Raw genomic sequence first — 6,000 nt, forward strand, 5'->3', positions numbered from 1 at the left:
ACCACACAGAATACAAAGTGTACACTGCTCACTTTATATTATTATTTTATTACAAATATTTGCACTGTAAAAATAACAAAAGAAATAGTATTTTTCAATTCACCTCATACAAGTACTGTAGTGCAATCTCTTTATCGTGAAAGTGCAACTTACAAATGTAGATTGTTTTGCTTTTGAGTGCAGTTATGTAACAAAACAATGTAAAACTTTAGCACCTACAAGTCCACTCAGTCCTACTTCTTGTTCAGCCAATCGCTAAGACAAACAAGTTTGTTTACATTTACGAGTGATAATGCTGTCGGCTTCTTATTTACAATGTCACCTGAAAGTGAGAACAGGCATTCGCATGGCACTTCTGTAGCCGGCATTGCAAGGTATTTACGTGCCAGATATGCTAAACATTCGTATGCCCCTTTGTGGTTCGGCTACCATTCCAGAGGACATGCTTCCACGCTGATGACACTCGTTAAAAAAATAATGCATTAATTAAATTTTGACTGAACTCCTTGGTGGCAGAATAGTATGTCTCTTGCTCTGTTTTACCCACATTCTGCCATGTATTTCATATTATAGCAGTCTCAGATGATGACCCAGCACATGTTGTTCGTTTTAAGAACACTTTCACTGCAGATTTGACAAAACACTAAGAAGGTACCAATGTGAGATTTCTAAAGATAGCTACAGCACTCGACCCAAGGTTTAAGCATCTGAAGTGCCTTCCAAAATCTGAGCGGGACGAGGTGTGGAGCATGCTTTCAGAAGTCTTAAAAGAGCAACAATCCAATGAGGAAACTATAGAACCCAAAACATCAAAAAAGAAAATCAACCTTCTGCTGGTGACATCTGACTCAGATGATGAAAATGAACCTGGGTCGGTCTGCACTACTTTGTCATTATCGAGTAGAACCCATCATCATGGACACGTCCTCTGGAATGGTGGTTGAAGCATGAAGGGACATATGAATCTTTAGCGCATCTGGCATGTAAAGATCTTGCAACGCCAGCTACAACAGTGCCATGAGAACATCTGTTCTCACTTTCAGGTGACATTGTAAACAAGAAGTGGGCAGCATTATCTCCTGCAAATGTAAACAAACTTGTTTGTATGAGTGACTGGCTAAACAAGAAGTAGGACTGAGTGGACATGTAGGCTCTAAAGTTTTACATTGTTTTATTTTTGAATGCAGTTATTTTTTGTACATAATTCTACATTTGTAAGTTTAACATGAAAGTTGAAGAGATTGCACTACAGTACTTGTATGAGGCAAATTGAAAAATACTATTTCTTTTGTTTTTTACAGCGCAAATATTTGTCATCAAAAATAAATATAAAGTGAGCACTGTACACTTTGTATTCTGTGTTGTAATTGAAATCTGTAGAAAACATCCAAAAATATTTAAATAAATAGTATTATATTATTGTTTAACTGCGATTAATCACGATTAATTTTTTTAATCGCTTGACAGCCCCAATTAAAACCCCTATTCAGCAAAGAGCTTGATGTACCAGAGAAAATGACGAGTTAAGGAACCTCAGTCTGGTAACACTCTAGGTAAATGTAGGCAAAATCTAGTGGAACTAATAGATCAAAGATTAATAAAAGGAGCCAGCAGACAAAGGAATACTGCTATAGACTTTCTTTGTCACAAATTAATCATTTTAAATCAATCAGATGATGAACGCATTACATTAAGAATCCCAGGGAGTCAATAGCAACTCCTTTCCATACAACTTCAAACAAACTAATCTCATTGCATATTTGCATAATACAGATACACTCATTAAAACACACTTTGCAAATGACACTCTCTTCACAGCCCGAGTCCAAAGAGAAGAGGTTATTCTGCCAAACCACTAGAGGAGACTGGTCACAACAGTCCAGGAAACAAATCTTTGTGTACTGAAATTTGCACAAATCAAAGGATGACACTGGATCACAACGGTTACTTTTTGGGGAACCCTTCACGATGCTGTTAAAACGTGCAGAGCCCCATTTGACATACACTCAAACGTCATTATGGTAATTTCAAAAACACAGATTATTTTCTACCAGCCATAATGTTTCTATTCTATCCTCCAAAAAAAAAAAAAAAAAAAAAAAAAAAAAACACAACCACACACAACTTTGATCCTTTCGCTTAGCCACCAGCTGGAACACAGCCCGGACAAGTAGTGAATGAAAATAGTTACTGTCTAATAGCCTAAATGATATGAACTGGTGGTCTCAGCTCAGTTCCTCATCACAAACACCAGCATAATTAGCACTAATAGGCACCCTTGTTGGCAGCCTTACCAAGGGTATTAAAGTCAGGGCCGGCTCCAGGCACCAGCTTACCAAGTAGGTGCTTGGGGCGGCCACTTCGGAGAGGGGCGGCACGTCCAGCTGTTCGGCGGCAATTCGGCGGACGGTCCCTCACTCCTGCTCGGAGCGAAGGACCTCCCACCGAATTGCCGCCACAGATCGCAATCGCAGCTTTTTTTTTTTTTTTGGTTTGGCTGCTTGGGGCGGCCAAAACCCTGGAGCCGGCCCTGATTAAAGTATCCTCTCAATAAGAGGGGACTCCTCAAGGTTGGGATCCTCAGGGAGCATATTGGTGGGAGAAAAAGTTAAATGCCCCTTCTCCCAGCTCTTCCATCTTGTGCCATCACAAGCATTAAAGAAAATCTCTTAAGCATTTATTACGAAAGGCCCAGATTTTGCAAACCTGCTTATCTTTACTACCACAACACACACAGGCGCCAGCTTCTTCCTTTCCCTGCAGGTGTTCAACCCCCACTCAGCCCCAGGCCCCACCACACTCCACCCCTTCTCCCAAGGCCCCACCCCTTCCCACCTCTGCTCTGCGCTTCCTCTTCCTGCCCAGTTCCACCCCCTTCCCCAGCGTGCCCCTTCTCCACTCCTCCCCCTCCCCGCGGAACAGCTGATCACGGCAGGCGGGAGGTGCTGGCAGGGAGGAGGAGGAGTTCATTGGTGGGGCCACCAGCAGGTGGGAGGAGTTGGGGGGGTCAGAAGGGGGGAGCTAGCTAGCTGCCGGTCGGTGCTAAGCACCCACTAATTTTTTTCTGTGGGTGCTCCAGCTCTCAAGCACCCACGAAGTCGGCACCTAGGACGAAACATCCCATTAGTAAAATTAAACATGTTCTGTAAGCGCAGGATTGGGGCCTAGGAGGAAAGCACTTGACATGCACCTCTGTAATCCATTAGCCAGCCAAATCTGAAAGTGAGAACTAGGACTACTTCATGCCAAGTATAAGCATCAAACATAGGCTCGTTAAAGAAAGGATGAATTAACCCTATTAAATGTGCTAGTGAAATAGACAAAAAAGCCAGAACTCTATGGACTCCATGCCCAAGTAAAGGAGAAATAAGAATCCTCCCTCCCTCATATACCTGTCTGGACACAGAAATAAGTGCACTGCGCACCTGCTTACTCCTCCTATGTCAGGAGATCAAGGAATGGGCAAAACCTAGGCTCCCCTCCATCTACTCACAGTCCATTGCAGCTCGGCCTTCTGGGGAAACATAGAGCAGCAGCAGCAAATTACTAACCCCTGAAACATGAAAGAATTGCGTCTGAGTCACGCTACCTCCCAAGGTTGTTTCTGAAGTGCAGCTCTCATGCCACGCCTTGCTCAGGAGTGTGCCTAAACTCACCATCTAGTCCCAACCGTTTGGGTGAGGATTATTTTGTTAACCTGGCATCATTGTACATTCTGCCAGATGGCAGCACTCAGAGCAACCCTGGTAATCCACAGACACGATCTCCCGCACCACCCATGTAATATACCGACGTACGAGAGAGCCCAAATCATCGCCAGCACACAAAGAAACAAAGTTCAGGGTGCGCAAATGTTACACGCCCTAAAAGTTACCACGGGAGACGCTAGATAAGACGGTGCTGCGTTTAATAACTTTGTTAAGCCATAAAACCACGCTGCGGCCCTGATCATGCAGTGGGCCAGCCCCAGCACTCATGTGGAGCCCTTTCGAAGTCAATGGGGACTTTTCGTGAGTGTGTATGCCCTATCCCATGCAAATCAGAGCAGGATCGGGGCCTTGATCACTTTTAACTAGTGTGCGGAACTATGCCAAATAGCATCCCAACAGCAGCTGTGCTTAGCACTTTTCAAACATCCAATTTAAAACCTTCCCCCACTTCAACAAGTTTCCCAGGGGAAAAGCAGCGCCCTCTTGCTCAAACAAACTTTGAAGGGTGGTTTGTGTCATTAGTGGTTTCCTGCCTGCCGCTCTTTTGTTTTCTAAAGGGTATTTTCTACACCGGCTCAAAAGTTGTGGCTTTCAATTTATCACGTTCTTCACACACACACAAAAAGGGGGAACTCATGAACCATCACAGCAGGTGCTAAGCTTGTCCTAAAAGGTAGTAAATCAGCATTTCATGATTATTTTTAAATGCCAGCAAACAAGCCGGGCAGATGGTAACAGATACAACCTCAGCTTTTGCAGCTCATCTCTTCACTCCCACTTCCCCAGTATCCACTTCCCTATAACACACTCCAAAGCTTCCTCTCCCCAGAACATTGCACAGCCATACTCTGTCTTCAGTACCCCATTCCCTTCCCTATAACTCATGAGGGCAGGGAAGCTGGACTCTGCAACACAGTCACTGCAGCTGTCTCTCCCGTCCTTCCCCATCCTGATAGCCTTTGGAGACAGCCCTAGAGGCAGACTCAAGTCAACAATTACCCCTCAAAACAGGGCCAGTCCTAAGGCAGCAGACACACGTGCATTATTGCAATAACCAGAGCAGTACAGAACCAAACTGGAGCCAGATCACCCCTTCCAACTCCAAAGGCTTGAAGTTAAATAAAGTCCCAGGGAATATGAGCAGCTGAAACCTCCAGGCAAAGACAAAGTGGGGTAGGAATCAAAGAGTACAGAGAAGGGAATTCAAATGCAGTCAGAAGAATTCAAAGAGGGAATTTAGAGGGAGTGGATGGGGTGAAATCAAAAGGCCCTGAATAGGGTGAGAGAAGGAATTTGGGCTGGGGGTTGCAGTGTGGTGGTCGGGGAGTGTTAGGGTTGGAAGGGGACGGCAGAGGGGTTGCAGTTGGGCAGAAGGGGAGTGTTTGGGTTGGAAGAGGATTGCAATGGGGCAGTCGTTGCAGTGAGGTGGAGTGTTTGGGTGGGGGGGCACAGTGGGAGTGTTTGGGTGGGGCGGAGGGGAATGCTAGGTTGTGGGGGTGCAGTGAGGCAGGGGCAATACAGCAAGGATAGAGCACTGGGGGTGGGGGAGCCCCAGGGGCAGTGCCGGGGGGTGCAGTGGGGCTGAAGGGTTGCAGTGGGGCACGAGGACAGAGCACTGGGGGTGGGGGAGTCCCAGGGGGCAGTGAAGGGTGGTGTAGTGGGGTAGAGGGGTAAAGAGGGGTTGCAGTAGGGCATGAAGACAGAGTACTGGGGGAGGCCCCAGGGGCAGTGTGTGTGGGGGGGTGCAGTGGGATTGCAGTAGGGCACTAGGACAGAGCACTGGGGGTGGGGGAGCCCCAGGGGCAGTGCAGGGGGGGTACAGTGGGGTTGCAGTAGGGCACTAGGACAGAGCACTGGGGGTGGGGGAGCCCCAGGGGCAGTGAAGGGGGGGCACAGTGGGGCACGTGGCAGAGCACTGGGGGAGCCCCAGGGGCAGTGCAGGGAAGTGCAGTGAGGCGGAGGGGGAATGTTTGGGTTGGGGGTTTCAGTGGGGTAGAGTGAGAGTGTTTGGGTTGGGGGTTTCAGTGGGGTAGAGTGGGAGTATTTGGGTGGGGAGTTTCAGTGGGGCAGTACACCAAGGACAGAGCACTGGGGGAGGCCCCAGGGGCAGTGGGGCAGCGGGTGCAGAGGGGAGTGTTTGGGTCAGGGGTGCAGTGGGGCGGGGGGAATGTTTGGGTGGGGGGTTTCAGTGGGGCAGGGGATGCAGTGGGGCAGAGGGAGTGTTTGGATCGCGGGTGCAGTGAGGCAGGGGGAGTGTTTGGGTGGGTGGTGCAGTGGGGCAGAAGGGGAA

The 6,000-nt window shown here is 47.6% G+C and overlaps 1 protein-coding gene across 1 annotated transcript in view; it reads right to left on the bottom strand.

Annotated features, from left to right (window-relative positions):
- DOCK5 (dedicator of cytokinesis 5) overlaps positions 1-6,000 on the bottom strand; it is a 126,433-nt gene that overhangs the window by 119,884 nt on the left and 549 nt on the right. The gene's annotated exons all lie outside the window — the stretch shown is intronic.

The sequence above is a fragment of the Terrapene carolina genome, unplaced genomic scaffold (genome assembly GCF_002925995.2).
Source record: "Terrapene carolina triunguis isolate 2854851 unplaced genomic scaffold, T_m_triunguis-2.0 Scaffold53, whole genome shotgun sequence".
Taxonomy (NCBI): Eukaryota; Metazoa; Chordata; order Testudines; family Emydidae; genus Terrapene; species Terrapene triunguis.